Consider the following 21,374-nt stretch of genomic DNA (forward strand, 5'->3'; position numbering starts at 1 on the left):
AAAATTGAAACAAGGAATGTGCCACAGCCGAGAAACTTTTTTTTTTAATTACTATTAAACAGCAAAATATGTGTCAACCCATCGGGAAGTGCCCGGTACGCCCAATGGCCAGTCCACGTCTGGTCCCGCTTACCAGCTTAAAGCTGTTAAACAACTGTATAGAATGTACAGTGCTGGCCAAAAGTATTGGCACCCCTGCAATTCTGTCAGATAATGCTCAATTTCTCCCAGAAAAGGATTTCAGTTACAAATGCTTTGATAGTAATATCTTCATTTATTTTGCTTGCAATGAAAAAACACAAAAGAGAATTGGAATAAAAACATTATCATTTTACAAAAAAAAACTAAAAAAACGGGCCGAAAAAAAGTATTGGCACCGTTTGAAAAATCATGTGATGCTTCTCTAATTTGTGTAATTAACAGCATCTGTTACTTACCTGTGGCACATAACAGGTGGTGGCAGTAACTAAATCACATGTGCAGTCAGTTAAAATAGATTAAAGTTGTCTCAACCTCTGTCCTGTGTCCTTGTGTGTACCACATTGAGCATGATGAAAAGAAAGAATACCTAAGGACTTGAGAAGCAAAATTGTGAGGAAGCATGGGCAATCTCAAGGTTACAAGTCCATCTCCAAAGAACTGAATGTCCTGTGTCTACCATGCGCAGTGTCATCAATAAGTGTAAAGCCCATGGCACTGTGGCTAACCTCCCGAGATGTGGACGGAAAAGAAAAATTGACGAGAGATTTCAACGAAAGATTGTGAGAATGGTTGATAAAGAACCTGGACTAACATTCAAACAAGTTCAAGCTGTCTTGCAGTCCGAGGGTACAACAGTGTCAACCCGAACTATCCATCGGCATCTAAATGAAAAGGGACTCTATGGTAGGATACCCAAGAAGACCCCACTTCTGACCTAGAGACATAAAAAACCAGGCTGGAGTTGAGAGAGAAAGCCAAAAATGTTTTGGAAAAATGTTCTCTGGTCAGATGAGACAAAAGTAGAGCTTTTTGGGAAAATGCATCAACAAAGAGTTTACAGGAAACAAAACGAGGCCTCTAAAGAAAAGAACACGCTCCCCACAGTCAAACATGGCGGAGGTTCCCTGGTGTTTTGGGATTGCTTTGCTAACTCTGGTACTGGACTGCTTAACCGTGTGCATGGCATTATGAAGTCTGAAGACTACCAACAAATTTTGCAGCATAATGTAGGGCCCAGTGTGAGAAAGCTGGGTCTCCCTCAGAGGTCATGGGTCTTCCAGAAAGACAATGACCCAAAACACACTTCAAAAAGCACTAGAGAGAGAGAAAGCACTGGAGACTCCTAAAGTGGCCAGCAATGAGTCCAGACCTGAATCCCATAAAACACCTGTGGAGCGATCTGAAAATGGCAGTTTGGAGAAGGCACACTTCAAATCTCAGAGACCTGGAGCAGTTGGCCAGAGAAGAATGGTGTAAAATTCCAGCAAAGCATTGTCAGAAACTTATTGAAGGATACTGGAAGCGGTTGATCGCAGTTATTTTGTCTAAAGGTTGTGCTACCAAGTATTATGCTAAGGGTGCCAATACTTTTGTCCAACCCATTTTTGGAGTTTGGAGTGCGTAAAATGATAATGATTTTTTTTTTCATTCTCTTTTGTGATTTTTCATTGCAAGCAAAATTAATGAAGATATTACTACCAAAGCATTTGTAATTGCAATCATTTTCTGGGAGAAGTTGAGCATTATTATACAGAATTATAGGGGTGCCAATACCTTTGGCCAGCACTGTAGCTATGTGTTCCTGGAGTGAAGTAGGATAAATTGAAATAGTCATACAAATGTTTGGCAATTACGCCACACAAAAAGGCAGAAAGCAGTGACCCATGTTGGCCTTTGATGGGTGACTAAACTCCTCACCATTTCAACTTTCTTTCAGGCCTGTTGATTTGTGGGGCAACATATGACCCCCTATTATTGTTGGATGAGAAACATAATATACTCACAGAGAACATCTGGGATTTAACATTCCCTCAGTCCTGTATGTGGACATCAGCAGGCGCATACACACATAAACACACTCACACATTAATTAGAAAACTAATGGCAGAGTCAGACTCTCTTATTGCTGGCCCACTGAGTTTTCTTTTTCATTTCATGTAAGCCTCTAATTTCTCTCTTTACATTAATGGAGCTTACTCGGTGAAGTGACCCAGGGGGAAAGCGAATTAAGTCCTTTTCCTGGGGGGAAATATAGTTTGTTTCATCTGTTCGGTGAGGAAACATGTTAAATCAGGCTTTTAAATTTCAAAGAAGAGTTTGGTACATAATTCAATGATCACTTTTATTATGTGTCGCTTTATGTCTGGTCAAACGAAAGCTCAGGTCGTTTTGCAAGGGCGTCTTATGTTCTCATTCCTTCATTTCATGTCTGTCAACTCTAGCTGGACAAACTGCCGGTTCCGATTGGTTGCCTTGGAAACCAGTGTACGACTATTCTGAGCGCCACAGTAGTGAAGAAGGGAACACAGCAAACAGAAGTCACTCAAGGACCATCTCTGGTCAACCTGAGAAATTGTGAACAAAAAAGCATGCGTTTCGAAGGAGAAGCTCTGAAAAGGAGTTTGACTCAATAGGTTAAAGATGGTGTTGGCGCGTCATCTACAAACATGCACAATCACCAGATTGTGTGTGTGTTTATATTTTTGTGCTTACAAACAAGACACAAAGACTGTCGTTCACCCACATGCAACTCTGTGCGCTATCGTCACTTTAATCTATGAATTAATTACATGTTTGAAGCATGAGCTGCCACTCTTTTTCAGATATTCTTTTGGCTGTATGAATATGCATGGTCCTGCAGTTTTTTCTTTATGCATGTTGTCTGAGGACACCATCAGGGCTAATTATAACAACATTGTTCTCATCAGCCTGTTTGAATGACATCAGCCTGAATAGAACACATTATTTATGTGGTGAAATTTACAGCCGTCTACCTAATGTACATAAACACATGAAACGACATAGATTTTGTCTTTATTTATTTGATTTTCATTTTCTGTTTTGGAACTTTAATATTTCAAAAAGCAGAAACTTCTTGCGAGTAAATGAAGGGAATAATTGCCTCTACCAAGGAGGTTATAGCTTCAGCGTGGGTTTATTTGTTTTGAGTACAGTTTTTGATGTTTCAACTTGGATTTCTTTTACTAATGGAAAGATACTTAATGCAAATGTGTCTGGAGTGAGAATCCTCATGCTATGGTCTGATAAATTTCGTATCAATGTCAAATTTGAATCTGATTTGAACCCAATTTGCCATCTGTATGCGCAGACAGATAAAGCTAAACCAAGTTTGATGTGGCTGTGACCCAATTTGAATTTTACATGGAAAATCCAATTTAAAATCTTGAGACGCTTATGCAGTATCACTGTCATACCTCATAAAGTCATGTTGTAATTTGCTGTCATACGTAGCATCTTATTGCATTTTTTGCACCGTTGAGAAGACCTTCTTTTATAGATTTAAGGGGTGACACATATTAAAGCAGAGGTCTGCATATAAATGTTCTTGTTTTCTTGACAGCATAGAATGCGTTTGGAATCAAGCCGATACGGTACGACAAATAGCTTGTTGTTTTACTTGGTAATGGGTGATGGAAAACCTTTCTTACTATTTCATGGATAGTGCTTGGTTTAAAAGAAAACAATAATAATAATAATAATAAAATACATTTCAGGCTTTATAATAAATTAATGAAGATGAATCACATTTTTAGTTGTCACACTATATTTGTCCCACATTACTAAAATCAGTTCATTTGAATTAATTTTAGTGGATGACTGAATCAAAATAAGAGACACATACGACTACTGTTAATTCTGGAAGGTGTTTAACACTAGAAGTCCCGGAGAATTCTGCTACTCCTAACGGTCCCAAGCAATGGCCAATTTGGCCTCTCCTCCGAAAAAACCCAGAGGTGGCCTAAATGACCCAAGTGCTTTTGAATTAGCAAGTCGTTGTCCGACAGACAACAGCCATTCATATGGAAATGCAACCACTTGTGTTGGTATGCGGCCCAAATGGAGGGGAACACACAACAGTAGTACTATTCATGTCATATTATGTGTCAGTTCAAGTCAAGCTACATTTATGGGGTTTTGCACATTTTAATAATGTGTATTGTTTTACGATTTTACTGTCAGAAAAAAATATCCCTGACAGTGTATTTGTGGGGCCTTTATATGATAGCAATATTTGTTATGACAGTATATTTGTGATGCCTGCAGAAAATAGAACATTGAATCAGTATCATATGTAAAACTGAAATAAGAGTCTGACGAAGTTAATTTTTGTCTTTTCTTCCTGGTATTTATTGATGCACAGGATTCAAACAAGAGTAATCACAGCAAATCAAAACTATCAAGTCAAAACGATGAAATACTATAGAAAACACACATAAATGTACCTCTAATACACTCTCTATCCTCTATACTGGACTTGTTGAAAGGTTATCAAGAATTTTTTGTTTTCCTGGGACTACTTGGTATACAATGAGCAGCAATTATTTGCACTCCTTGTGATTTTGCAAGTCCACCCACTTTGAAAAGAGGTGGAGGTCTGAAATTTCAATCATAGATGCATTTCCACTCATAGAGACAATCTAAAAAAAATCCAGAAATCACATTGTATGATTTTTAAAATTTATTTGTTATATATTTTTATCTACTGGGATTCAGTTCAAGTATTTGTGCACCTGAGAATCAGCAATAATTATGACACTCAAAGAGTGAGGCTGCTTTCTCTTTCGCCCAACCCCCTCATCAGCTAAAGTAGCCTGACTTGAGCCTTTTTCGCCCAACCCCCTCCTCAGCTAACACTTATTTCTTACTTGCCTACTGCAGGTTGATAAATTTGTAGGTAGATTTGTGTATGTCTTAGTCAGTCCAAAAAAAAAAAAAAGGTTCCTTCAATCAAAGTATATATTTTCAATCAAAAACAAAAGTCACTTGAATGAAAGCAAAATGTGTTTGAATGTAAAAGTTGCCTCAAAATAAAGACAGACAAAAAAATTCTTGTGTTGGTATATTTATTTTGCTTTTGATATGTTCTTATATTTCATTAGAATCAATCACAGCTTTGAAAGCCTACTGTAGGTTGTCAAATTTGTAGGTAGATTTGTGTATGTCTTAGTCAATCAAAAAAAAGGTTCCTTCAATCAAAGTATATATTTTCAATCGAAAACAAAAGTCACTTGAATGAAAGCAAAATGTGTTTGAATGTAAAAGTTGCCTCAAAATAAAGACAGACAAAAAAATTCTTGTGTTGGTATATTTATTTTGCTTTTGATATGTTCTTATATTTTATTAGAATCAATCACAGCTTTGAAAGCCTACTGTAGGTTGTCAAATTTGTAGGTAGATTTGTGTATGTCTTAGTCAATCAAAAAAAAGGTTCCTTCAATCAAAGTATATATTTTCAATCGAAAACAAAAGTCACTTGAATGAAAGCAAAATGTGTTTGAATGCAAAAATTTCCTCCAAATAAAGACAGACAAAATTTTATGAGAATCAATCACAGCTTTGAGAGCCTACTGTAGGTTGATAGATTTGTAGCTAGATTTGTTTATTTCTTGGTCAAGCTAAAAAAAGTTCTTTCAATAAAAATATATATTTTCAATCGAGAAAAAAAAGTCACTTGAATGAAAGCAAAATGTGTTTGAATGCAAACGTAAACAAGTCAGGCTGCTGTTTCTTTACTTGCAGCCAGCCATTAGCTGGGGAAGGGACGTTGGGGGAAAATTTTCAGCCATTAGCTGTGGAAGGGGGTTGGGCGTCAGGCTACTTTCAGACACTTTTTACTTGACAATAAACTGCTAAACTTTTGAGGATATTTTGACAGTATTTTAATAATTCTAATTTATTCGGATGTATTTGTTTGAATACCCTCTACATGTTAAAAAAAAACATTTTTGAAAAGATCAGTTAACAATTTGCTGTCGATATAGATTGAGATACATAGATATTCAGAAACACTACAACTAAGCACACCAAGCAACAGTGGTAACAAGAAAAGCGCCTCACATGAAATGGCTGGGGAAAAAAATATGCAAGACTAGTAAATACCACTCTTGGTTCAGATACAAGCTATCATTCAGGCAACCTTTGCATTCAAACACATTTTGCTTTCATTCAAGTGACTTTTGTTTTCGATTGAAAATATATACTTTGATTGAAGGAACCTTTTTTTTTTGGATTGACTAAGACATACACAAATCTACCTACAAATTTATCAACCTACAGTAGGCAAGTAAGAAATAAGTGTCTGAAGTTGAATTATCAGTCCTACTTATGAAGATGGTATGTCCTGTATCGGAATTTAAACAAATACATATAAAAACAAATTTCCCATTTATTTTCAATGGCAAGTAATCAAGGTCCCTGTGATTTTTTTTAACCATTTATCATGACAGCCCAATGAGATTGTATACCGCTAACTCTCATTTAGGTGAATTAGAAAAAAAAAACTGTAAAAAATCTGACCTACGTTTTTTGGGGAGGAATGAAAAAAATCAATTCAATCAGTTATCATAAACATCTTTGATGTGAAATGTTTTATATTGTATATTTGTAATAACGTGTAGAACATGAAAAGTAACATGAGTTACTTTGCTGAGTAACAAATTACTCTTACAATGAGGTAACTGAGTTACTTCTCCCAAAAAGTAATTTAGTTAGTAACTTGTAACTAATTACTTTTTGAAGTAAGATTGACAACACTGTGCAGTACATATTCCCTTCATAATAATTAGGACTATTAGGACATTCAGTCATTGTTTCAGTGTGTTCAAAGAAACCGTTCAGGGCCGCTCCCTTCCACCTTCTCTTTACACAAATTCTGTTTCTGTTTTTCTCAAAGGTTTTCACACATTTTCTCATACTAACTTCAGACAAGATGGCCACAATTCATGCTCCATTAGATCCAGTCATTCTTAACTATATACATGATCTTGCTTTAAACTCAAATTGCAGTTCTAAAACGTTTTTTTTTTTTTTTTTGCAAAAACAATGTACACATTGGGCCATTTTTTTTCTGTTTTTCTGTGTGGAGTATAGGAGACGTAAGTTAAAAGTTTGTAAAAAGCGTAAAACTCCATAAATTAATGTAAATTAATAAATGTAGCTTGACTTGAACTGACAAAAAACTATCACATGAAGTGTGCAACCGTGGTGTGTTCCCCTCCGTTTGGGCCGCATTCTAACACAATGTATGTCTAGTGGTTGCATTTACATATGAATGGTTGCTGTCTGTCGGACAACGACTTGCTAATTCAAAAGCACTTGGGTCATTTGGGCCACCTCTGGGTTTTTTAGGAATAGAGGCCAAATCGGCCATTGCTTGGGAATATTAGGAATATTTGTCTTGGGGAAGGGCCGAGTCGGCCTCTGCTGGGTTTTCTAGTGTTAACTCTTCACACAGTACAGTACAGAATCAAAACTATAGATTCCAAAGCCATAATTGAACATAAAAGTGCCTTGTTAGGACAATATAGCATTGAAATGATAAGAAACAACAACACTTTAGTGTGAAATGAACATCTTTTGTGTTCTGATAGAAGAATCACAAATAAAGATGGTTATTTGAAAAGCATAAAACTTCAACATTTTGAACATTTTACAGGAATGCATCAGCACGGACTTGAACCCTGGAGCATCAAATTAATAGTTTGATGCCCTACCGCCCATTGGTGGATGAAGTACTCACATTTTTTTTTACTGAAGTACAAGTACTGATACAGGTGCAAAAAGATAGTTGAAATAAAACTATCTTAGTATTTAAAGTATCTAAGAAAAAACACTGATTGTTGCCTGAATATCAGTCTTGCACAGAGAGGATGAGATACAAACACATTTGAGGACGTACTTGAATACTGGACATTCAGATTAAAAAATCGATAATCTAAGAATTTAGCGAGCCAGGAAGCATGGCCATATTTTTGTCATTTCTTTTCAAACAACCCCCAAGATTTGAGAGACCCATGGAGCCAGTTTTCAAGTGTTCAAAGAGAGAGGGAAAGATCTGAAAACCCAGAGTAGGCGTATATTGGCCAAAATTCAAGATTCAAAGTTCTTTGTTTGCAAGGAGGGAGTTGAACACACCTGAGTAGGGACTTGAACCCTGGACCCTCTGATTAAAAGTGTGACGCGGTACCATCTAAGATACCACAGCCATAAATGCGGATAAATTCTGAATTCCCTTTGTCTCATCCATACCCCAAAAGTGACCATTGTTGCCCAAATGTCACTGTTGCACTAAACCAGTAGCAGGTTCAATGAGAGGGACAGGTCTGAACGCACATGAGCAGGGATGCATTGCCCAAACGTCAAGATTTCAAATTTCTGTGGAGCAACGCTTCAAATGTCCATATGTAAGGAGTTGAACACTGCTGAGGAGGGACTTGAACCCTGGGCCCTCAGATTAAAAGTCTGATGGTCTAACGACTGAGCTACCCAGAACCTGGTTGAAGCATAATCCTCTCTTTGAATGCTGGAACCTCAACTTAAAAATAAGATGAGCCTACACATTGAGGTGGCCAGCAATTTCTGCTGTAAATTGTTGTCATTTGGTTTAAACAACGCTAAGATTTCAGAGACAACTGAAGTGAGATTTCAAGGGTTCAATGAGAGGGACAGGTCTGAACACACCTGAGCAGGGATGCATTGACCAAATGTAAAGATTTCAAAGTTCTGTGGGGCAAGATTTCAAATATTCACATGGAAAGAGCTGAACACGCCTGAGCAGGAACTTGAACCATGGGCCCTCAGATTAAAAGTCTGATGCTCTACCGACTGAGCTTACCAGGACCTGGTAGAAATTTAATCCTGTCTTTTTCCTGCCCTATCAAAACCGTTATGTATAACATTGTTGCCCAAATGTCACTTTTGCACTAAACGAGCAGGAGATGCGAACACGTTATAGGAGGAACTTGAATGCTGGACCCTCAAATTAAAAATAAGATTACTCTATAAATTGAGGTGGCCAGGAACGTCTGCTCTTAATTGTTGTCATTTGGTTTAAACAACCCAAAGATCTCAAAGATCAATGAAGTCAGATTTCAAAGGTTCAATGAGGGGGACTGGTCTGAACACACCTGAGCAGGGATGCATTGACCAAATGTCAAGATTTCAAACTTCTGAAATGTAATCCTGTCTTTTTCCTGCCCTATCAAAACAGTTATGTATAACATTGTTGCCCAAATGTCACTTTTGCACTAAACGAGCAGGAGATGCGAACACGTTATAGGAGGAACTTGAATGCTGGACCCTCAATTTAAAAATAAGATTACTCTACAAATTGAGGTGGCCAGAAACTTCTGCTCTTAATTGTTGTCATTTGGTTAGGGTTAGGGTCATTTGGTTTAAACAACCCAAAGATCTCAAAGATCAATGAAGTCAGATTTCAAAGGTTCAATGAGGGGGACTGGTCTGAACACACCTGAGCAGGGATGCATTGACCAAATGTCAAGATTTCAAACTTCTGTGGGGCAAGATTTCAAATATTCGCAGGTAAAGAGCTGAACACGCCTGAGCAGGGACTTGAACCCTGACCAGCAAATTCTGCTTTTCGTTGATGTCATTTGGCTTAAACAACCCTCAGATTTCAGAAACAAATGAAGTCAGATTTCAAGAGATCAATGAGAAGGACAGGTCTGAACACACCTGAGGAGGGACATGAACCCTGGGCCCTCAGATTAAAAGTCTGATGCTCTACCGACTGAGATACCCAGGCCCTGTCTGAAGTATAATCCTGTCTTTTTCCCGCCCCATCCAAACCCTAAAGTTTAAAATTGTTGCCCAAAAGTCACTTTTGCACTAAACGAGCAGGACATGCGAACACTTTATAGGAGGAACTTGAATGCTGGACCCTCAACTTAAAAATAAGATTACTCTACAAATTGAGGTGGCCAGAAACTTCTGCTCTTAATTGTTGTCATTTGGTTTAAGCAACCCTAAGATTTCAGAAACAAATGAAGTCAGATTTCAAATGTTCTAAAAGGGGGACTGGTCTGAACACACCTGAGCAGGGATGCATTGACCAAATGTCAAGATTTTAAAGTTCTGTGGAGCAAGGTTTCAGATGTTCGCATGTAAAGAGCTGAACATGCCTGAGCAGGGACTTGAACCCTGGGCCCTCAGATTAAAAGTCTGATGCTCTACCGACTGAGCTACCCAGGCCACGGTAGAGAATTAATCCTGTCGTTTTCCCGCCCCATCCAAACCCTAAAGTTGAACATTGTTGCCCAAATGTCACTTTTGCACTAAACGAGCAGGAGATGCGAACACTTTATAGGAGGAACTTGAATGCTGGACCCTCAACTTAAAAATAAGATTACTCTACAAATTGAGGTGGCCAGCAATTTCTGCTGTTAATTGTTGTCATTTGGTTTAAACAACCCAAAGATCTCAAAGATCAATGAAGTCAGATTTCAAAGGTTCAATGAGGGGGACAGGTCTGAACACACCTGAGCAGGGATGCATTGACCAAATGTCAAGATTTCAAAGTTCTGTTGGGCAAGATTTCAAATATTCACATGGAAAGAGCTGAACACGCCTGAGCAGGGACTTGAACCCTGACCAGGAATTTCTGCTCTTAATTGTTGTCATTTGGTTTAAGCAACCCTAAAATTTCAGAAACAAATGAAGTCAGATTTCAAAGGTTCAACGAGGGGGACTGGTCTGAACACACCTGAGCAGGGATGCATTGACCAAGTTCTGTGGGGCAAGATTTCAAATATTCACATGGAAAGAGCTGAACACACCTGATTAGGGACTTGAAACCTGACCAGGAATTTCTGCTCTTAATTGTTGTCATTTGGTTTAAGCAACCCTAAAATTTCAGAAACAAATGAAGTCAGATTTCAAGGGTTCAATGAGAGGGACAGGTCCGAACACACCTGAGCAGGGATGCATTGACCAAGTTCTGTGGGGCAAGATTTCAAATATTCACATGGAAAGAGCTGAACACACCTGTTTAGGGACTTGAAACCTGACCAGGAATTTCTGCTCTTAATTGTTGTCATTTGGTTTCAGCAACCCTAAGATTTCAGAAACAAACGAAGTCAGATTTCAAGGGGTTCAAGGGACAGGTCTGAACACACCTGAGCAGGGAGGCATTGACCAAATGTCAAGATTTCAAAGTTCCATGGAGCAAGGCTTCAGATGTTCGCATGCAAAGAGCTGAACATGCCTGAGCAGGGACTTGAACCCTGGGCCCTCAGATTAAAAGTCTGATGCTCTACCGACTGAGCTACCCAGGCCCTGGTAGAGAATTAATCCTGTCGTTTTCCCGCCCCATCCAAACCCTAAAGTTTAACATTGTTGCCCAAATGTCACTTTTGCACTAAACGAGCAGGAGATGCGAACACTTTATAGGAGGAACTTGAATGCTGGACCCCCAACTTAAAAATAAGATTACTCTACAAATTGAGGAGGCCAGCAATTTCTGCTGTTAATTGTTGTCATTTGGTTTAAACAACCCAAAGATCTCAAAGATCAATGAAGTCAGATTTCAAAGGTTCAATGAGGGGGACAGGTCTGAACACACCTGAGCAGGGATGCATTGACCAAGTTCTGTGGAGCAAGATTTCAAATATTCACATGGAAAGAGCTGAACACGCCTGATTAGGGACTTGAAACCTGACCAGGAATTTCTGCTCTTAATTGTTGTCATTTGGTTTAAGCAACCCTAAAATTTCAGAAACAAATGAAGTCAGATTTCAAGGGTTCAATGAGAGGGACAGGTCTGAACACACCTGAGCAGGGATGCATTGACCAAGTTCTGTGGGGCAAGATTTCAAATATTCACATGGAAAGAGCTGAACACACCTGTTTAGGGACTTGAAACCTGACCAGGAATTTCTGCTCTTAATTGTTGTCATTTGGTTTCAGCAACCCTAAGATTTCAGAAACAAACGAAGTCAGATTTCAAGGGGTTCAAGGGACAGGTCTGAACACACCTGAGCAGGGATGCATTGACCAAATGTCAAGATTTCAAAGTTTCATGGAGCAAGGCTTCAGATGTTCGCATGCAAAGAGCTGAACATGCCTGAGCAGGGACTTGAACCCTGGGCCCTCAGATTAAAAGTCTGATGCTCTACCGACTGAGCTACCCAGGCCCTGGTAGAAATTTAATCCTGGTTTTTTCCTGCCCTATCAAAACCGTTATGTATAACATTGTTGCCCAAATGTCACTTGCACTAAACGAGAAGGAGATGCGAACACGTTATAGGAGGAACTTGAATGCTGGACCCTCAACTTAAAAATAAGATTACTCTACAAATTGAGGTGGCCAGGAACTTCTGCTCTTAATTGTGTTCATTTGGTTTAAACAACCCAAAGATCTCAAAGAACAATGAAGTCAGATTTCAAAGGTTCAATGAGGGGGACTGGTCTGAACACACCTGAGCAGGGATGCATTGACCAAATGTCAAGATTTCAAACTTCTGTGGGGCAAGATTTCAAATATTCGCAGGTGAAGAGCTGAACACGCCTGAGCAGGGACTTGAACCCTGACCAACAAATTCTGCTGTTTGTTGTTGTCATTTGGCTTAAACAGCCCCCAGAATTCAGAAACAAATGAAGTCAGATTTCAAGGGATCAATGAGAGGGACAGGTCTGAACACACCTGAGCAGGGACTTGAACCCTGGGCCCTCAGATTAAAAGTCTGATGCTCTACCGACTGAGTTACCCAGGCCCTGGTAGAGAATTAATCCTGTCTTTTTCCTGCCGCATCAAAACCCTAAAGTTTACCATTGTTGCCCAAATGTCATTTTTGCACTAAACGAGCAGGAGATGCGAACAATTTATAGGAGGAACTTGAATGCTGGACCCTCAACTTAAAAATAAGATTACTCTACAAATTGAGGTGGCCAGAAACTTCTGCTCTTAATTGTTGTCATTTGGTTTAAGCAACCCTAAGATTTCAGAAACAAATGAAGTCAGATTTCAAATGTTCTAAAAGGGGGACTGGTCTGAACACACCTGAGCAGGGATGCATTAACCAAATGTCAAGATTTTAAAGTTCTGTGGAGCAAGGTTTCAGATGTTTGCATGTAAAGAGCTGAGCATGCCTGAGCAGGGACTTGAACCCTGGGCCCTCAGATTAAAAGTCTGATGCTCTACCGACTGAGCTACCCAGGCACTGTCTGAAGTATAATCCTGTCTTTTTCCCGCCCCATCCAAACCCTAAAGTTTAACATTATTGCCCAAATTTCACTTTTGCACTAAACGAGCAGGAGATGCGAACACTTTATAGGAGGAACTTGAATGCTGGACCCTCAACTTAAAACTAAGATTACTCTACAAATTGAGGTGGCCAGCAATTTCTGCTGTTAATTGTTGTCATTTGGTTTAAGCAACCCTAAAATTTCAGAAACAAATGAAGTCAGATTTCAAAGGTTCAACGAGGGGGACTGGTCTGAACACACCTGAGCAGGGAGGCTTTGACCAAATGTCAAGATTTTAAAATTCTGTGGAGCAAGGTTTCAGATGTGTGCATGTAAAGAGCTGAACACGCCCGAGCAGGGAGTTGAACCCTGGGCCCTCAGATTAAAAGTCTGATGCTCTACCGACTGAGCTACCCAGGCCCTGGTAGAAATGTAATCCTGTCTTTTTCCTGCCCTATCAAAACAGTTATGTATAACATTGTTGCCCAAATGTCACTTTTGCACTAAACGAGCAGGAGATGCGAACACTTTATAGGAGGAACTTGAATGCTGGACCCTCAATTTAAAAATAAGATTACTCTACAAATTGAGGTGGCCAGGAACTTCTGCTCTTAATTGTTGTCATTTGGTTTAAACAACCCAAAGATCTCAAAGATCAATGAAGTCAGATTTCAAAGGTTCAATGAGGGGGACTGGTCTGAACACACCTGAGCAGGGATGCATTGACCAAATGTCAAGATTTCAAACTTCTGTGGGGCAAGATTTCAAATATTCGCAGGTAAAGAGCTGAACACGCCTGAGCAGGGACTTGAACCCTGACCAGCAAATTCTGCTTTTCGTTGATGTCATTTGGCTTAAACAACCCTCAGATTTCAGAAACAAATGAAGTCAGATTTCAAGAGATCAATGAGAAGGACAGGTCTGAACACACCTGAGGAGGGACATGAACCCTGGGCCCTCAGATTAAAAGTCTGATGCTCTACCGACTGAGATACCCAGGCCCTGTCTGAAGTATAATCCTGTCTTTTTCCCGCCCCATCCAAACCCTAAAGTTTAAAATTGTTGCCCAAAAGTCACTTTTGCACTAAACGAGCAGGACATGCGAACACTTTATAGGAGGAACTTGAATGCTGGACCCTCAACTTAAAAATAAGATTACTCTACAAATTGAGGTGGCCAGAAACTTCTGCTCTTAATTGTTGTCATTTGGTTTAAGCAACCCTAAGATTTCAGAAACAAATGAAGTCAGATTTCAAATATTCTAAAAGGGGGACTGGTCTGAACACACCTGAGCAGGGATGCATTGACCAAATGTCAAGATTTCAAAGTTCCATGGAGCAAGGCTTCAGATGTTCGCATGCAAAGAGCTGAACATGCCTGAGCAGGGACTTGAACCCTGGGCCCTCAGATTAAAAGTCTGATGCTCTACCGACTGAGCTACCCAGGCCCTGGTAGAGAATTAATCCTGTCGTTTTCCCGCCCCATCCAAACCCTAAAGTTTAACATTGTTGCCCAAATGTCACTTTTGCACTAAACGAGCAGGAGATGCGAACACTTTATAGGAGGAACTTGAATGCTGGACCCCCAACTTAAAAATAAGATTACTCTACAAATTGAGGAGGCCAGCAATTTCTGCTGTTAATTGTTGTCATTTGGTTTAAACAACCCAAAGATCTCAAAGATCAATGAAGTCAGATTTCAAAGGTTCAATGAGGGGGACAGGTCTGAACACACCTGAGCAGGGATGCATTGACCAAATGTCAAGATTTCAAAGTTCTGTTGGGCAAGATTTCAAATATTCACATGGAAAGAGCTGAACACGCCTGAGCAGGGACTTGAACCCTGACCAGGAATTTCTGCTCTTAATTGTTGTCATTTGGTTTAAGCAACCCTAAAATTTCAGAAACAAATGAAGTCAGATTTCAAAGGTTCAACGAGGGGGACTGGTCTGAACACACCTGAGCAGGGATGCATTGACCAAGTTCTGTGGAGCAAGATTTCAAATATTCACATGGAAAGAGCTGAACACGCCTGATTAGGGACTTGAAACCTGACCAGGAATTTCTGCTCTTAATTGTTGTCATTTGGTTTAAGCAACCCTAAAATTTCAGAAACAAATGAAGTCAGATTTCAAGGGTTCAATGAGAGGGACAGGTCTGAACACACCTGAGCAGGGATGCATTGACCAAGTTCTGTGGGGCAAGATTTCAAATATTCACATGGAAAGAGCTGAACACACCTGTTTAGGGACTTGAAACCTGACCAGGAATTTCTGCTCTTAATTGTTGTCATTTGGTTTCAGCAACCCTAAGATTTCAGAAACAAACGAAGTCAGATTTCAAGGGGTTCAAGGGACAGGTCTGAACACACCTGAGCAGGGATGCATTGACCAAATGTCAAGATTTCAAAGTTCCATGGAGCAAGGCTTCAGATGTTCGCATGCAAAGAGCTGAACATGCCTGAGCAGGGACTTGAACCCTAGGCCCTCAGATTAAAAGTCTGATGCTCTACCGACTGAGCTACCCAGGCCCTGGTAGAAATTTAATCCTGGTTTTTTCCTGCCCTATCAAAACCGTTATGTATAACATTGTTGCCCAAATGTCACTTGCACTAAACGAGAAGGAGATGCGAACACGTTATAGGAGGAACTTGAATGCTGGACCCTCAACTTAAAAATAAGATTACTCTACAAATTGAGGTGGCCAGGAACTTCTGCTCTTAATTGTGTTCATTTGGTTTAAACAACCCAAAGATCTCAAAGAACAATGAAGTCAGATTTCAAAGGTTCAATGAGGGGGACTGGTCTGAACACACCTGAGCAGGGATGCATTGACCAAATGTCAAGATTTCAAACTTCTGTGGGGCAAGATTTCAAATATTCGCAGGTGAAGAGCTGAACACGCCTGAGCAGGGACTTGAACCCTGACCAACAAATTCTGCTGTTTGTTGTTGTCATTTGGCTTAAACAACCCCCAGAATTCAGAAACAAATGAAGTCAGATTTCAAGGGATCAATGAGAGGGACAGGTCTGAACACACCTGAGCAGGGACTTGAACCCTGGGCCCTCAGATTAAAAGTCTGATGCTCTACCGACTGAGTTACCCAGGCCCTGGTAGAGAATTAATCCTGTCTTTTTCCTGCCCCATCAAGACCCTAAAGTTTACCATTGTTGCCCAAATGTCATTTTTGCACTAAACGAGCAGGAGATGCGAACAATTTATAGGAGGAACTTGAATGCTGGACCCTCAACTTAAAAATAAGATTATTCTTCAAATTGAGGTGGCCAGAAACTTCTGCTCTTAATTGTTGTAATTTGGTTTAAGCAACCCTAAGATTTCAGAAACAAATGAAGTCAGATTTCAAATGTTCTAAAAGGGGGACTGGTCTGAACACACCTGAGCAGGGATGCATTGACCAAATGTCAAGATTTTAAAGTTCTGTGGAGCAAGGTTTCAGATGTTTGCATGTAAAGAGCTGAGCATGCCTGAGCAGGGACTTGAACCCTGGGCCCTCAGATTAAAAGTCTGATGCTATACCGACTGAGCTACCCAGGCCCTGGTAGAGAATTAATCCTGTCGTTTTCCCGCCCCATCCAAACCCTAAAGTTTAACATTGTTGCCCAAATGTCACTTTTGCACTAAACGAGCAGGAGATGAGAACACTTTATAGGAGGAACTTGAATGCTGGACCCTCAACTTAAAACTAAGATTACTCTACAAATTGAGGTGGCCAGCAATTTCTGCTGTTAATTGTTGTCATTTGGTTTAAACAACCCTAAGATTTCAGAGACAAATGAAGTCAGATTTCAAGGGTTCAATGAGAGGGACAGGTCTGAACACACCTGAGCAGGGATGCATTGACCAAATGTCAAGATTTCAGAGTTCTGTTGGGCAAGATTTCAAATATTCACATGGAAAGAGCTGAACACGCCTGAGCAGGGACTTGAACCATGACCAGGAATTTCTGCTCTTAATTGTTGTCATTTGGTTTAAGCAACCCTAAAATTTCAGAAACAAATGAAGTCAGATTTCAAAGGTTCAACGAGGGGGACTTCTCTGAACACACCTGAGCAGGGATGCATTGACCAAGTTCTGTGGGGCAAGATTTCAAATATTCACATGGAAAGAGCTGAACACGCCTGATTAGGGACTTGAAACCTGACCATGAATTTCTGCTCTTAAATGTTGTCATTTGGTTTCAGCAACCCTAAGATTTCAGAAACAAAGTGAAGTCAGATTTCAAGGGTTCAATGAGGGGGACTGGTCTGAACACACCTGAGCAGGGATGCGTTGACCAAATGTCAAGATTTCAAAGTTCTGTGCGGCAAGATTTCAGATGTTTGCATGTAAAGAGCTGAACAATGACTTGAACCCTGACCAGCAATTTCTGCTGTTAATTGTTGTCATTTAGTTTAAACAACCCTCGGATTTCAGAAACAAATGAAGTCAGATTTCAAGGGTTCAATGAGAGGGACAGGTCTGAACACACCTGAGCAGGGATGCATTGACCAAATGTCAAGATTTCAAAGTTCTGTTGGGCAAGGCTTCAGATGTTTGCATATAAAGAGCTGAACACGCCTGAGCAGGGACTTGAACCCTGACCAGGAATTTCTGCTCTTAATTGTTGTCATTTGGTTTAAGCAACCCGAAGATTTCAGGAACAAATGAAGTCAGATTTCAAATGTTCTACAAGGGGGACTGGTCTGAACACAGCTGAGCAGGGATGCATTGAACAAATGTCAAGATATTAAAGTTCTGTGGAGCAAGGTTTCAGATGTTTGCATGTAAAGAGCTGAACACGCCTGAGCAGGGAGTTGAACCCTGGGCCCTCAGATTAAAAGTCTGATGCTCTACCGACTGAGCTACCCAGGCCCTGGTAGAGACTTAATCCTATCGTTTTCCCGCCCCATCCAAACCCTAAAGTTTAACATTGTTGCCCAAATGTCACTTTTGCACGAAACGAGCAGGAGATGCGAACACTTTATAGGAGGAACTTGAATGCTGGACCCTCAACTTAAAAATAAGATTACTCTACAAATTGAGGTGGCCAGCAATTTCTGCTGTTAATTGTTGTCATTTGGTTTAAACAACCCTAAGATTTCTGAGACAAATGAAGTCAGATTTCAAGGGTTCAATGAGAGGGACAGGTCTGAACACACCTGAGCAGGGATGCATTGACCAAATGTCAAGATTTCAAAGTTCTGTTGGGCAAGATTTCAAATATTCACATGGAAAGAGCTGAACACGCCTGAGCAGGGACTTTAACCCTGACCAGGAATTTCTGCTCTTAATTGTTGTCATTTGGTTTAAGCAACCCTAAAATTTCAGAAAGAAATGAAGTCAGATTTCAAAGGTTCAACGAGGGGGACTGGTCTGAACACATTTGAGCAGGGATGCATTGACCAAGTTCTGTGGGGCAAGATTTCAAATATTCACATGGAAAGAGCTGAACACGCCTGATTAGGGACTTGAAACCTGACCATGAATTTCTGCTCTTAAATGTTGTCATTTGGTTTCAGCAACTCTAAGATTTCAGAAACAAAGTGAAGTCAGATTTCAAGGGTTCAATGAGGGGGACTGGTCTGAACACACCTGAGCAGGGATGCGTTGACCAAATGTCAAGATTTCAAAGTTCTGTGGGGCAAGATTTCAGATGTTTGCATGTAAAGAGCTGAACAAGGACTTGAACCCTGACGAGCAATTTCTGCTGTTAATTGTTGTCATTTAGTTTAAACAACCCCCAGATTTCAGAAACAAATGAAGTCATATTTCAAGGGTTCAATGAGAGGGACAGGTCTGAACACACCTGAGCAGGGATGCATTGACCAAATGTCAAGATTTCAAAGTTCTGTTGGGCAAGGCTTCAGATGTTTGCATATAAAGAGCTGAGAACGCCTGAGCAGGGACTTGAACCCTGACCAGGAATTTCTCCTCTTAATTGTTGTCATTTGGTTTAAGCAACCCGAAGATTTCAGAAACAAATGAAGTCAGATTTCAAATGTTCTACAAGGGGGACTGGTCTGAACACACCTGAGCAGGGATGTATTGACCAAATGTCAAGATTTTAAAGTTCTGTGGAGCAAGGTTTCAGATGTTTGCATGTAAAGAGCTGAACACGCCTGAGCAGGGAGTTGAACCCTGGGCCCTCAGATTAAAAGTTCTGTGGAGCAAGGTTTCAGATGTTTGCATGTAAAGAGCTGAACACGCCTGAGCAGGGAGTTGAACCCTGGGCCCTCAGATTAAAAGTCTGATGCTCTACCGACTGAGCTACCCAGGCCCTGGTAGAAATGTAATCCTGTCTTTTTCCTGCCCTATCAAAACCGTTATGTATAACATTGTTGCCCAAATGTCACTTTTGCACTAAACGAGCAGGAGATGCGATCACGTTATAGGAGGAACTTGAAGCTGGACACTCAATTTAAAAATAAGATTACTCTACAAATTGAGGTGGCCAGGAACTTCTGCTCTTAATTGATGTCATTTGGTTTAAACAACCCAAAGATCAATGAAGTCAGATTTCAAAGGTTCAATGAGGGGGACTGGTCTGAACACACCTGAGGAGGGACTTGAACCCTGGGCCCTCAGATTAAAAGTCTGATGCTCTACCGACTGAGCTACCCAGGCCCTGTCTGAAGTATAATCCTGTCTTTTTCCCGCCTCATCCAAACCCTAAAGTTTAACATTGTTGCCCAAAAGTCACTTTTGCACTAAACGAGCAGGAGATGCGAACACTTTATAGGAGGAACTTGAATGCTGGACCCTCAACTTAAAAATAAGATTACTCTACAAATTGAGGTGGCCAGCAATTTCTGCTGTTAATTGTTGTCATTTGGTTTAAACAACCCTAAGATTTCAGAGACAAATGAAGTAAGATTTCAAGGGTTCAATGAGAGGGACAGGTCTGAACACACCTGAGCAGGGATGCATTGACCAAATGTCAAGATTTCAAAGTTCTGTTGGGCAAGATTTCAAATATTCACATGGAAAGAGCTGAACACGCCTGAGCAGGGACTTGAACCCTGACCAGGAATTTCTGCTCTTAATTGTTGTCATTTGGTTTAAGCAACCCTAAAATTTCAGAAACAAATGAAGTCAGATTTCAAAGGTTCAACGAGGGGGACTGGTCTGAACACACCTGAGCAGGGATGCATTGACCAAGTTCTGTGGGGCAAGATTTCAAATATTCACATGGAAAGAGCTGAACACGCCTGATTAGGGACTTGAAACCTGACCATGAATTTCTGCTCTTAAATGTTGTCATTTGGTTTCAGCAACCCTAAGATTTCAGAAACAAAGTGAAGTCAGATTTCAAGGGTTCAATGAGGGGGACTGGTCTGATAACACATGAGCAGGGATGCGTTGACCAAATGTCAAGATTTCAAAGTTCTGTGGGGCAAGATTTCAGATGTTTGCATGTAAAGAGCTGAACAAGGACTTGAACCCTGACCAGCAATTTCTGCTGTTAATTGTTGTCATTTAGTTTAAACAACCCTCAGATTTCAGAAACAATTGAAGTCAGATTTCAAGGGTTCAATGAGAGGGACAGGTCTGAACACACCTAAGCAGGGATGCATTGACCAAATGTCAAGATTTCAAAGTTCTGTTGGGCAAGGCTTCAGATGTTTGCATATAAAGAGCTGAACACGCCTGAGCAGGGACTTGAACCCTGACCAGGAATTTCTGCTCTTAATTGTTGTCATTTGGTTTAAGCAACCCGAAGATTTCAGAAACAAATGAAGTCAGATTTCAAATGTTCTACAAGGGGGACTGGTCTGAACACACCTTAGCAGGGATGCATTGACCAAAAGTCAAGATTTTAAAGTTCTGTGGAGCAAGGTTTCAAATGTTTGCATGTAAAGAGCTGAACACGCCTGAGCAGGGAGTTGAACCCTGGGCCCTCAGATTAAAAGTCTGATGCTCTACCGACTGAGCTACCCAGGCCCTGGTAGAAATGTAATCCTGTCTTTTTCCTGCCCTATCAAAACCGTTATGTATAACATTGTTGCCCAAATGTCACTTTTGCACTAAACGAGCAGGAGATGCGAACACGTTATAGGAGGAACTTGAATGCTGGACCCTCAACTTAAAAATAAGATTACTCTACAAATTGAGGTGGCCAGCAATTTCTGCTGTTAATTGTTGTCATTTGGTTTAAACAACCCTCAGATTTCA

The 21,374-nt window shown here is 40.3% G+C and overlaps 16 non-coding genes across 16 annotated transcripts; all 16 read right to left on the reverse strand.

The window, feature by feature from the left end:
• Positions 1–9,693: 9,693 nt before the first annotated feature.
• Positions 9,694–9,766, reverse strand: trnak-uuu (transfer RNA lysine (anticodon UUU)). Its single transcript has one exon. It is a non-coding gene; the product is annotated as a tRNA-Lys (tRNA).
• A 373-nt stretch (positions 9,767–10,139) lies between these two features.
• trnak-uuu (transfer RNA lysine (anticodon UUU)) lies at positions 10,140–10,212 on the reverse strand. The gene has a single exon. It is a non-coding gene; the product is annotated as a tRNA-Lys (tRNA).
• Positions 10,213–11,221: 1,009 nt separating this feature from the next.
• Positions 11,222–11,294, reverse strand: trnak-uuu (transfer RNA lysine (anticodon UUU)). The gene has a single exon. It is a non-coding gene; the product is annotated as a tRNA-Lys (tRNA).
• Positions 11,295–12,079: 785 nt separating this feature from the next.
• Positions 12,080–12,152, reverse strand: trnak-uuu (transfer RNA lysine (anticodon UUU)). The gene has a single exon. It is a non-coding gene; the product is annotated as a tRNA-Lys (tRNA).
• A 506-nt stretch (positions 12,153–12,658) lies between these two features.
• On the reverse strand, positions 12,659–12,731 carry trnak-uuu (transfer RNA lysine (anticodon UUU)). The gene has a single exon. It is a non-coding gene; the product is annotated as a tRNA-Lys (tRNA).
• Positions 12,732–13,104: 373 nt separating this feature from the next.
• Positions 13,105–13,177, reverse strand: trnak-uuu (transfer RNA lysine (anticodon UUU)). The gene has a single exon. It is a non-coding gene; the product is annotated as a tRNA-Lys (tRNA).
• Positions 13,178–13,550: 373 nt separating this feature from the next.
• On the reverse strand, positions 13,551–13,623 carry trnak-uuu (transfer RNA lysine (anticodon UUU)). The gene has a single exon. It is a non-coding gene; the product is annotated as a tRNA-Lys (tRNA).
• Positions 13,624–14,131: 508 nt separating this feature from the next.
• Positions 14,132–14,204, reverse strand: trnak-uuu (transfer RNA lysine (anticodon UUU)). Its single transcript has one exon. It is a non-coding gene; the product is annotated as a tRNA-Lys (tRNA).
• Positions 14,205–14,577: 373 nt separating this feature from the next.
• trnak-uuu (transfer RNA lysine (anticodon UUU)) lies at positions 14,578–14,650 on the reverse strand. Its single transcript has one exon. It is a non-coding gene; the product is annotated as a tRNA-Lys (tRNA).
• Positions 14,651–15,659: 1,009 nt separating this feature from the next.
• Positions 15,660–15,732, reverse strand: trnak-uuu (transfer RNA lysine (anticodon UUU)). The gene has a single exon. It is a non-coding gene; the product is annotated as a tRNA-Lys (tRNA).
• A 506-nt stretch (positions 15,733–16,238) lies between these two features.
• On the reverse strand, positions 16,239–16,311 carry trnak-uuu (transfer RNA lysine (anticodon UUU)). The gene has a single exon. It is a non-coding gene; the product is annotated as a tRNA-Lys (tRNA).
• Positions 16,312–16,684: 373 nt separating this feature from the next.
• Positions 16,685–16,757, reverse strand: trnak-uuu (transfer RNA lysine (anticodon UUU)). Its single transcript has one exon. It is a non-coding gene; the product is annotated as a tRNA-Lys (tRNA).
• A 1,244-nt stretch (positions 16,758–18,001) lies between these two features.
• trnak-uuu (transfer RNA lysine (anticodon UUU)) lies at positions 18,002–18,074 on the reverse strand. Its single transcript has one exon. It is a non-coding gene; the product is annotated as a tRNA-Lys (tRNA).
• A 1,332-nt stretch (positions 18,075–19,406) lies between these two features.
• trnak-uuu (transfer RNA lysine (anticodon UUU)) lies at positions 19,407–19,479 on the reverse strand. The gene has a single exon. It is a non-coding gene; the product is annotated as a tRNA-Lys (tRNA).
• Positions 19,480–19,753: 274 nt separating this feature from the next.
• trnak-uuu (transfer RNA lysine (anticodon UUU)) lies at positions 19,754–19,826 on the reverse strand. The gene has a single exon. It is a non-coding gene; the product is annotated as a tRNA-Lys (tRNA).
• A 1,244-nt stretch (positions 19,827–21,070) lies between these two features.
• Positions 21,071–21,143, reverse strand: trnak-uuu (transfer RNA lysine (anticodon UUU)). Its single transcript has one exon. It is a non-coding gene; the product is annotated as a tRNA-Lys (tRNA).
• Positions 21,144–21,374: the final 231 nt, after the last annotated feature.

Source organism: Corythoichthys intestinalis, chromosome 11 (genome assembly GCF_030265065.1).
Source record: "Corythoichthys intestinalis isolate RoL2023-P3 chromosome 11, ASM3026506v1, whole genome shotgun sequence".
Classification (NCBI taxonomy): Eukaryota; Metazoa; Chordata; class Actinopteri; order Syngnathiformes; family Syngnathidae; genus Corythoichthys; species Corythoichthys intestinalis.